Below are 11233 nucleotides of genomic sequence, written 5' to 3' on the forward strand. Positions count from 1 at the left end.
GATGAGACAAGTGCAGCATGGCGGGAGCCTCTCATAAGGGAGACTTTTTTGCCCATAGATGCTGCTGCTATTTTGAGCATTCCTTTGTGCACTCGTAGGATGGATGATTTCTGGTCATGGTCACACGAAAAGAAGGGTCATTTTTCTGTGAGATCGGCTTACAAAATGCTACTTAACACAAAGCTGAGACGTGAAGCTTGGTTATTTCATGAAGGTGGACATTCAAATTTGGCACGGGAGACTAAGGATTGGACCGAATTGTGGAACTGTAAGGTTCCCTCAAAGCTAAAACCTTTTTTGTGGAGATTGGCTAGGCATTCTCTTCCGACATTTGATGTTATGGAGCACCGCCACATGACAGATTCTCTTACGTGTGTGCTGTGCGGGCAGCCAGACTCATGGCGCCACGCATTACTTGACTGCTCATCTTTAAGATCAGTGTGGGCTTTGGCAAACGAAGAGATGGTGGAGCACATGATGATGACCAGGGAACAAAATGCAAAGTTATGGCTGTTCACCATGCAGGAATCTTTACCACATGTGGATTTTACGTACATGGTTGTGACTTTGTGGGCGATATGGCACGCGCGTAGGAAATCAATCTACGGACATGTGTTCCAGCCACCCATGTCAACACATATGTTCATCAAGCGCTTCATCGCAGAGCTTGAGGCTCTTGCTCCAACATCATCAGCTACCGGGCCTCCCAAGCCGGCGAGACAACCCTGGATTCGTCCACCTCCGGGAATCGTTAAATGTAATGTCGATGGAGCTACTTCTGTGCATAGAGATCGAGGAGCAGTTGCGGCTGTTTGTCAGAATGAATATGGAAAATATTTAGGGTCTTCTTCGATCACCTGGGCAGAAATTTCAGACCCGACGATTTTGGAGGCCTTAGCAGTGCGGGAAGCGTTGGCCATCGCTGATGATTTAATGCTTAAAAAGATTATGGTCTCATCGGATTGCCTTTAGGTAATTAATGATGTAAAGGCAAACACTGGAGGTGTACATTAGGTTATTATAAGGGAGATCGGAATTCGTGCACGAGATTTCGAGGAGTGCAATTTCATTCATGAAAGTAGATCAAGGAATTATGGAGCTGATAGTTTAGCGAAATATTCTTTGTACTTAGATACTGGTAGACATATGTGGCTACTTATGCCGCATGACTCTGTAATCATTCCCCCCGAACTAGTTGATCAATAAAGATTTTAGTTCCCTCAGAAAGAAAAGCTAAAACTATATAGGGAAATAAATATTATTAGCTTAATTAGTCGTCTCGTGGCTCATGACTTCCGATTCCAAGAGTTTCAGGATGCAAATGGAGCCTTTTTTTGAGCTGGTACATGGAGCACTTTTTTTAGACATTATTTTTTGAGAGAGAGTTGAGACATTGGTTTTTTTAGACAATCCCACGAAGCTTTTATTGAACCATCACAATGTTTACAGGGGTGAAATTAAGTTCACTAGGATGGCCTAACCATGGCGACCAAGTCCTAGTTGCAAAGCATGCAGTTGAGACATTGGTATATGGAGCACTTCAAGGAGAATGGACGGAGGTGGTAGCCACATGGGCCAAGGTGGGCCGACACATGCTGCCATCGACCAGAAGAGAAGAAATGAAGAACAGAATAGATCAGGCTTTCACCTCAAAAAAAAAAGAATAGATCAGGCTTTGGCCTTCTTCCTCCTCCAGCTACCTCTTTCCCATTTCTCAAAAAAAAAAAACTACCTCTTTCCCTCGTACCAGACAGACGAGTGTCTCTCCTCTCTCTGATTCTTCTTGCTGCCTACCATTGATTCCCTGCTCTTCCCCATCTAAACTCCATCTAATTCCCCAAATACCAGTGTAATCAGTACCCTGAATCCAAGAGCTTGTGCTATTCTACACAGTCAGAGGCAGGTTCGTGGCAACTGGTATTCAGAGCCACCGTTCCTCGACTTCTTCCGGCCTTGATATGTAATTCCGACGAGAGGCTCGAGGTGGAACTCGTGTTGCTGCTGTGAAGGTCAGGCCGCTTGGAAGTTGCTACAAATTGGCTCCTGCTCTGCTCACCTAGTGTTTGGCGAAATGCCAAGCGACCAAGAGGCAACCATGAGCAGCGCCCTTCATGTCTTTGAGGCGTATGGTCATCGGCTGGTGGAGATGCGTGTGTTCCAGGGAGGGAGCTACTACGGTGGAGGCTTATATCCAGCTCCGATCGCGGGACGAGGCGCACCAAGCTCGTGATGCCCTGAATGGCCGAGCCATCTATGATGGTTGTTGTTTCCTCGATATCGACCAAGCATCATCGGCCTGCACAACTGCAGCAGTGCCCTGCCCAAGATCCACAACAAGGCATCTCATGAGCCAAGCAGCGCAACCGAGTGCACTGACAAGGCCACGCTCACCCTCAACAACAAGCTCCAGGTCCTCCTCAAGGCTGAAGGTGTCCTTGAGGATGACGTCGACACCATGCACACCAAGTTGGACATCGCGATTCTGCCGGCAAGCACGTCGTCCAGTAGATGACATGGAACTTCAAGTGGGTACTGGCACCCCTTCTGATCCCGAAAGATTTTATTTTTTATTTTTTTGTCAACATGTCTAGTTTTGTTAGCTACTCTACCAGCTATGGATAGGACAGTAAGACTGGAACCCTTACATACTGTACTGAAGCTCTGTATCTATGCTAAGTTTCAGTTCGAGTGTGGAAGCTACTCAAGAGCTGCTGATTTCTTGTCCATGTACCATGCTTTGTGCGCAGATAGGGAGAGAAGATTGAGTGCCCTATGGGGAGAGATGGCAGCAGATATATTGATGCAGAACTGAGATGTGGCGATGGAGGAGTTTAATCTGTTGATTCATACAAACGCACCCCATCTTCTGAGTTACCGAGCTGCTGCAATTATTGTTCACAAAAAGGAGAAGAAATATGCTTAACTTTTTTATTGAAGTCCAAATGCCATCCTGACGACCTGACCCACGCCAAGCTCCAATGTCGACGGTTGTCAAGCCTACTCCAGCGACCACTCTTGCGACAAGCGAGGTGCAGTTGACGCTCACTGCCCTTGCCACGGGTACTCAGTGTCGGGAGACGGTACGGCAACGCCACACAGCCGAGCTAAGCTGTTCGACACAAGGCTTGAAATGGCAGGAAGCCGGACAAAGCCCAATCGCCATATCAAGTGGGTCTCAAGGGTGCCGATCCCTCGTCGTCGTGTGCGATGGACCATGAGGAGCAAGTACCGACACACCTCACTACCACCGCCGCCACCACGTCTCCCGAACAACAGTGATCAGGTCAGGTGCCTGCACCAAAGTCGCTTTTACGGTCATCCTTTCAGTTTGTGACTTCACTTTGGTGCAACCGAGAGCTTATGCTGGCATCCACTGGATATGATGAACAACGACTAGCTTTATGGTGCATATGTTAAGTGATGCTCTGCAGAGCAATTCTCAGATTATATCAAATGGTGGTATCCTTGCTTGTCCTACAACCATGCAAGCAATGCAACATTATGAAGAACTTTAATGTGAAGAGTGGGATCCAAGGGATCCATCTCGTATGTGGACTACTAGGATATCGTCTAAGAGCAACTTTAATGGGGCGACCTAAACGGACGGCGATTTCGTCCGCCTTTTGTTCGTTTGGGTCGGCCGCCCGCCCGGCGTCCGCCCTGTTTTTGTTATGGGTCGGCAGCGTGCCCAATGCACCGGCCATATGTGCCGGCGTGGCCGGCTGGCGGCCCAATATTACATTAATTTGCATTCAAATATATTGTCAAACATGGTTCACCAAATAAAATAGTATAGTTTTACAAACCGGATACAAATAAAAATGTTTCACATAGTTTTGCAAACAAATAAAAGAAGGTACATTTATTGGTTGTCAACATGAGCCCACATATGCTCAACCAAATCATTTTGCAGTTGCACGTGAGTTTTCCAATCACGCATGTCTTGATGAAATTGGGTGAACTGTTCAAACGTTGCCGCTACTCCATGCTCAGGCACAACATTCTCACCCTGAAACTGAAACCCTTGATCGTACAGACGTTCCGGGCACTCGTCTTCTACGATCATATTGTGCATGATCACACAAGCAGTCATCACCTCCCACAGTTTCTGCGTGCTCCAGGTATTAGCAGGATACCGAACGATGCCCTATCGAGATTGCAAAACACCAAAGGCACGCTCGACATCCTTCCTAGCACTCTCTTGCTCTTGGGCAAATCTTTTCCTCTTCTCTCCGACAGGGTTGGGTATTGTCTTGACAATAGTGGTCCACTGAGGATAGATACTGTCACCCAGGTAGTATCCTTTGTCGTAGTTGAGGCCGTTGACAGTAAAGTTCACCGGTGGGTTGTTGCCTTCGGCAAGCCTAGCAAACACCGGCGAGCGCTGAAGCACGTTGATATCATTGTGTGATCCAGCCATGCCAAAGAAAGAGTGCCAGATCCAGAGATCTTGAGACGCCACGGCCTCTAGTATGACAGTGCAAGCCCTGACATGTCCCTTATACCGCCCTTGCCAAGCAGAAGGACATTTCTTCCACTCCGAGTGCATGCAGTCTATGCTGTCAAGCATCCCTGGGAAGCCCCTTCTGGCATTCATTGCCACCAAACGGGTTGTATCTTCAGCTGTCGGCTCTCTCAAGTACTTAGGGCCAAACACAGCAATAACAGCCTTGCAGAACTTATACAGGGACTCTAGGCATGTAGACTCACTCATACGGACGTACTCGTCAATGAGATCACCGGACACTCTGTATGCAAGCATTCGGATGGCGGCGGTGCATTTCTGATAATAGGAGAAACCTATCTTGCCGATGGCATCCTCTTTGCACTCGAAATAGTCATCATAGCCGACCACCCCCTCTCTAATACGGTTGAAAACATGCCTACCCATACGGAAACGGCGGCGGAATTTATGATGTTTGAACAACGGGTTTGTTGTATCAAAGTAGTCCTTCCAAAGAAGGAAATGCCCGCTCTCTCGGTTGCGATTCAACGCCGGAAGGTGGCCTGGAATGGAGCCACGGAACAACGGCCGCTAGCTGTTGAGGTGGTGATGGACCAACACGGCAGCCAATATCTCCTCCTCCTCGTCGGACGACGAATCGTCGGAGTTTCCTCGTCGTCGGACGACGAATCGTCGGAGTCGCAAAGGAAATTGTGGAAAAAGAACTCGTTGGTGGAGTTCATTTTCGTACCTTGGCAAACTGTCGAACAGCTTGCGGGCGTCGAAGAAGGAGACGGCCGGCGAGGGGAGTCGCGGCGCGCACGGACCAGCTAGTTGCCCTGCCGGCGTCCTACGAGTGGGCCGGCGTCCGACGAGCGTGCCGGTCGGATCTGACCGAGGCGGCGAGGCGGCTTCTTGGTCACGGGCGGCTGTGCGGGTGGGGGGAGCAGCGGTGGGAAGCAGTTTGCTCCCCGGCGGCAAGACGGCGGTGGCGGGCGACGCGGGAAGTGGGCGGCGTTGCTGGGCGAATGTGGAGGCGGCGGCAGCTGGCAGAGTCGCCGTCAAAAATGGGCGGCGGCGACGAAGGAGGCGGTCGAGGGTTGCTGTTGGCTGGGGGGTGAGGGGGGAGGCCAATGTGCCACCGACCAGCGGGCCCGGGGAGAGGAGAAGGCAAGCGTGCGCGCGTCCGTCGCGTGTCCGCGCCGACGCAAATCCGGCTCAAAAATAGGCCGGGAATGGGTCGTCCGCGAACGAAAAGCGGACGCGGGTCCGTTTGGGTCGGCGCGTTGGGCTGCCTTTTGTGTCCGCGCTGATCCAAACGGACGGCGGCGGACGAAATGGGTCGCCCCATTGGAGTTGCTATAAGGGCATACAATACATAACTGTCTCTAGGCAGTGCACCTCACGGGAATTCACTGTTCATCTGAAAAGATTGACGGTTCATATTGGTATTGTCAGGCCCTTTGACCCAGTAAACTCACAAGGATATGCTAGTACATGAATTAATCTTTTTGTTGCCTTATTCTACTAACGAGTTGCATAACACCTTTGCATCCACTGTACAATCCTTTTGAATGGTTGTATATATTGACAACTGAAATACCGCATGCACTGTGTGACCTGGCACCTTGGTTACTCGGGATGCCGCAAGAAGAAGAGCAACCTATGGTGTTTCCGAACCAGCTTTTTTATGCATTGGACTCGCTTGCAGGTGCCTGGTAAATTAAATCATAGGAAGAAACCAAAGTCAGTCTAGAATTCATAACTGAAGTAGGAGTGCAATCTAATTTCTTCACTTCATGCACTGTATCAAAGCTTTAGCGTGACTAATTTGATTACACCGATGAACGATCGAAACATCATTATGAATAAACGGCATCCTAAATCAATGTGTATACCAGTTATACCTAGAGTAGTGAAAATTGGCAGATGATGCTGACTTAGCTCCCGTCTCAAGCAGTGATGAGAAGCCTTTCATTCTAAATCTGGAACATGTGTGTCTCCAAAGTCCTGAATCCCCCCTTCTGAATCCGGAACAACATGGGCCTCTCCTAGGAGTGCACGAGCTGATATTTGTGAGTTATTTACCCAAAACCACTATAGTTGAGGCTAGGGTAATAATTCAATATCACATTTGAGCCAGGGCACAAAAAACCACCACATCTATGCCTAACCAATAACACGGAGCACTGATGGTCTCATAAGCTCACGAAAACAGTCATTCTGACCTCTTGGACCCACTTGTCAGGCTGAGGTGGCGAAGACCAAAACTTTGACCAACTGTTGTGGCAAATGAGATGCGGGCCCCACCTGTGAATGAGTAAATGGTCATCTTCTTCCCATCTCTACTTCTCCGAGGCATTTCATCAAACAGCTTCAGGACGACCGTCGCGGAGCTCTTTCTTGCAGCCATGGCGATGAGCTTGACGCAGATGGTCGGACCACTCCGTCGTGGCGAGCACGCCAACGAGCCGGCAGCTCTTGCTCCCGAGCTATGCGCCAGCCAGGGCGAGCATGCACTCGCAAGTGAGGCGGCGGCTACCAGAGCACACGGCAACGTGCGGTGATCAGGGGAGGCCGCGCGGAGGAGCTGGGTGACCTTGAGCCGCCCGCGTACGCAGCACTCGTCTTGCACTGCCGCCAGCACGTGCCCACGGCCTCCCTGCCGTAGATGGCCGCCAGGACGTCGATGGCTCACTCGTGGCCGCGGACGGACATGCCCTCCACGACACGCGCCAGCACCGGCATAGCCAGGGCCTCCCTGCGCACTAGCACGGCGTCGCCGGCCGCGGTGCATAGCAGTTCCAGCGTCGCCAGCGCGCTCCGTCGTGGACGTTGGGCCGTCCTTCCTGCGCCGCATCTGGTCGTCGGGGAGGAGCGTGCTGCTCTCCACGATGGCACCAGCCGCTGTACATGGACGTTGGAGCCGAGGAAGAACGGGGCGGCGGCCGGCTGCTGGGGAACGGGGTCCGGCGAAGGGAGGCGAGGATCTGTTGGCTGATTAAGTGGGGAAGGAGGCGACCGACGAGATTCGGTAACCGGAGGCAGATGCGGGGACGTGCCGTGACAGCTCCCTCACTGGATCAGGCGACTGGGCGAACAGGAAGGGGAAGTGAGCCGTCCGGCCTCCACTACCCGGCGGCGGCGTACCGTGGAAGAGGGGCTGACAGGTTGACAGGTTGGGAGGAAGAAGAAAAGAGATGGGAGGCTGACAGGTTGGACCCATGTTCAGCTTGGCATATTTGTCCACGTATGCATGCCAACTCAGCCTGACAGGTGGACCCAACCTGTCAGGTCCGCTGTTTTCACGAGCTCAACCGACGATTAGTGCTCCGTGTTATTGGTTAGGCAAAGAATTGGTGGTTTTTTGTGCCGCGCCTCAAATGTGATACCAAGTTGTTACCCTAGCCCTAACTGTGGTGGTTTCGGATAAATAACTCAATATTTACAAAACAAAGAAGGAGAGAAGATGCTATTTCAAAATGCATGCCCACGTTGCAGTTCCAAATAAACAGAGTGAAGAACAGCATATAAGTTCTTTATGTTGTGATCAAAATTTTGAACGCATATGTCACCAAACAGGGGTAGAGCAGAACAAAGCAGAGGATACTTGTACTTTCTTATAGTACTATATCATTAGCCTGTACTACCGTTTTTTTTGAAACGGAGGCAAAAGATTTGCCTTATATATTAAATGAGGAGAAGAAAGAGTTTGTTACAACACAGTGCCAAGAAACGGCATGGCAATTACTCTCGCAATAAGAAAGACCCTAATTTTTTCGCCCTGGCTTTAACCCAAAGGTTAGACTCTTCGATCACATTGTTTAGCAAAACATGCGGAGGGGCACTCTTGTGTCTAAACACCCTTACATTACGCTCATTCCAGATCACCCATGAAACCAACATGGTTATCGAAGCCTTCGCTTTTCGGTTGGCGGTGCCCTCGGCGCTCAAACTCGCCCACCATTCCTTGATGGAGTCGTACAAGTGCCATGCGGACGTGTCCACGTCGTGGATGCAGAGCTTCTGAATCACCATGTTCCAGAGCCTGAGGGTGAAGCGGCATCTGAAGAATAGATGGGGACCGCATTCCTGCACCCCTCTGCACAAGGGACAAGGGCCACAGTTTGGCCAGCCTCGCCTCTGCAATCTGTCTGCAGTCCAGATCCTATCTTGAAGCGTGAGCCAAGCAAAGAACTTGACTTTCGGAGGGGCCCAAACCTTCCAAACCATTTGGTCCATGGGGGAGAGGACCAAGCCCAAAAACTGCGCCCTGTACGCGGAGGCCGCGGAGTAGTTCCCGGAAGCCGTGTGCTTCCAAAGGATGTCATCGTCGGCAAGCTCATCAAGGTGGACCTCTTGGAGCAGCGTCCATAGGGTGAAGAATTGTGAAACATGCTCAATGGAGGCTGGTGTAGGTGGCCTGATTTTGAGAATCCACGCGCTCTCCTTGAGAGCCTCCCGCACCTTCCAGCGCTTCCGCATGGAAGCCTCATAAATGAGCGGAGCGATGTCTCTAGGCTTGCGACCCAGAAGCCAAGGAGAGCCCCAAAAAGGTGTCCGCACCATTGCCAACCGTGATGGTGGTACATGCGTAGAAAAAATTTAGGTCATCCTCATCACACGGGTTCCCACCTCCAACCCATAGCTTTGTGGGCTCCTTCCACTCATACCAAGGCCACCGCAGACGCAAGGCCCGCGCGAACTTGAAGGTGTTTAGGACCCCAAGCCCACCATAGTCAAGCGGCCTACTGACAATGTCCCAATTGACCTTGCACTTTGCCCCAGTTGTCCTATCCGATCCCGAACAAAGGAATGCCCGCTCGAGTTTATTAATGTTTTGCAGGATGGTGGTTTGTATGACAAGCGGCGTGATGAAGTAGATGACTTGGGAAGCGAGAACCGACTTGACGAGCGCCGCGCGTCCAATGGTGGTGATGTTTTGGCCCTCATATGTTGTCAATCTACTCACCACTTTATCCACTAAGAATTGAAGATCAGCAAGCTTCAGCCTCCAGATCGACAGCGGTAGCCCCAAATAACGGAGCGGAAAGGCAGCCCTAACAGCCGCAGCCCATGGGTTATGCGGTCCAAGTCGAGGTTGCCACATCTAATGGGCACTATTGAGCTCTTATGGAAGTTACTGCACAGACCGGTGACGTCCCCGAATCCCCTCAGAATCGCCGCCCGGTTGTCCACATCTCTTTTGATGGGCGCAACAAACACAGCCGCATCGTCCGCGTAAAGAGAGGTACGCACGATGACCCCTCTCCCACGGATCTTGTGCAGAAGGTCTTTCCTAGTTGCCGTGTCGAGGATTTGCTTCAAAGGGTCGATGGCAATGACGAAAAGGAGAGGAGAGATGGGCCCCCCTGCCGAAGCCCTTGGCCATGCTTGATGGGAGAGCCGACTACCCCATTCAAGAGAACCCTCGAAGATGAGGAACAAAGGAGAGCCGCAATCCACTTCCGATATTTGCTAGGGAAGCCACGCCTCCGCAGGAGGTCAAGCAAATACCCCCACTTGACGGAGTCAAAGGCCTTACGAATATCCAGCTTGAACAGGAGAGAAGGGGTCTTGCTCTTGTGCAGGCGACGAGCAAGGTTCCTAACAGACATGAAGTTGTCATGGATACTCCGCATTTTGATGAAGGCACTTTGGGCGTTGGAGACGAGGGCGGACATGTGCGGTCCAAGCCTACTAGAGAGCACTTTGTCGATGAGCTTGGTGACCGCATGAATGAGACTAATAGGCCTGAAGTCAACGATGCTCTCCGCCCCATCCTTCTTGGGAAGCAACACAATATTCGCAGAGTTGAGCCAGTGGAGGTTTGTTGTGTGTAGGGAGTCGAAGCGCTGGATCACCGCCATGAGCTCGAGCTTGACGATGGCCCAACACTTCTTGAAGAACAGGCCGGTGAAGCCATCCGGCCCCGGGGCCTTGTCGCTAGGCATGCTATTTATTGCCTCGAGGACCTCCTCCTCAGTGAAGGGTGAATCAAGCTCGTGCAGGTCATGCGACTCCGGATTGAGCTCCTCCCAATTGAGTCCGTCGTACTTCCGCTTCCTCTTTTCATGACATGCGAGAAGTGGTCATGGATTATCTTCTCCTTGGCCTTGTGTTCGGTTACCCACCCTTGATCGTTCATGATGCGGTGGATGTGGTTTTTTCTCCTCCGCACATTGACTCGACGGTGAAAGAACTTGGTGTTGGCATCTCCTTCTTTGATGTTAGCGATTTGGGCACACTGCTTTTTGCGTGCTTTCTCAAGCACGGCCAAGCTTATCACCCTTCTCTTAAGGCGAGCACGAAGGTCACGCTCCTCAGGGAAGAGAAGCCTGCTCTCCTGGGCAATGTCGAGGCGAAGGATAACCAATAGGGCGGCGTGAAGATGGACCTTAGCCTTGGAGAAGAGGCCTCTACTCCACTCCGAGAGCCGCATGGCCGTCTTCTTTAGCTTGTGGAAAAGCAGAATGTAAGGGTCGGTGTGCTCAACTGGCTCTGCCCAGGCCTTTTGGACCACTTCGGTGAATCCGGGCATAGACGCCCAAAAATTCTTCTAATCAATAAGACATCAAGACCAGCACTCAAACAGCTGCTTTGTGTTTCTAGATAAGGAGACTGATAAATAATACTCAAACACATGACTAGCTAGCCATGTTGAATTCAGAGCTAGGATTTCTTCATATTCCTGCCTTGACTTTTGCCAAGAAATTAATGCTATAAAATTGCATCTACTTCTAGGCTTCTACTAGTTTATAAAAGAAACAGTCCAAACATCTAACTTGC

At 50.9% G+C, this 11233-nt stretch overlaps 1 pseudogene; it reads right to left on the reverse strand.

Annotated features, from left to right (window-relative positions):
- Window positions 1-8191: 8191 nt before the first annotated feature.
- LOC120972869 (uncharacterized) lies at window positions 8192-10985 on the reverse strand (annotated as a pseudogene).
- Between the last annotated feature and the right edge of the window lie 248 nt (window positions 10986-11233).

The sequence above is a fragment of the Aegilops tauschii genome, chromosome 1 (assembly GCF_002575655.3).
Source record: "Aegilops tauschii subsp. strangulata cultivar AL8/78 chromosome 1, Aet v6.0, whole genome shotgun sequence".
NCBI classification, from domain to species: Eukaryota; Viridiplantae; Streptophyta; class Magnoliopsida; order Poales; family Poaceae; genus Aegilops; species Aegilops tauschii.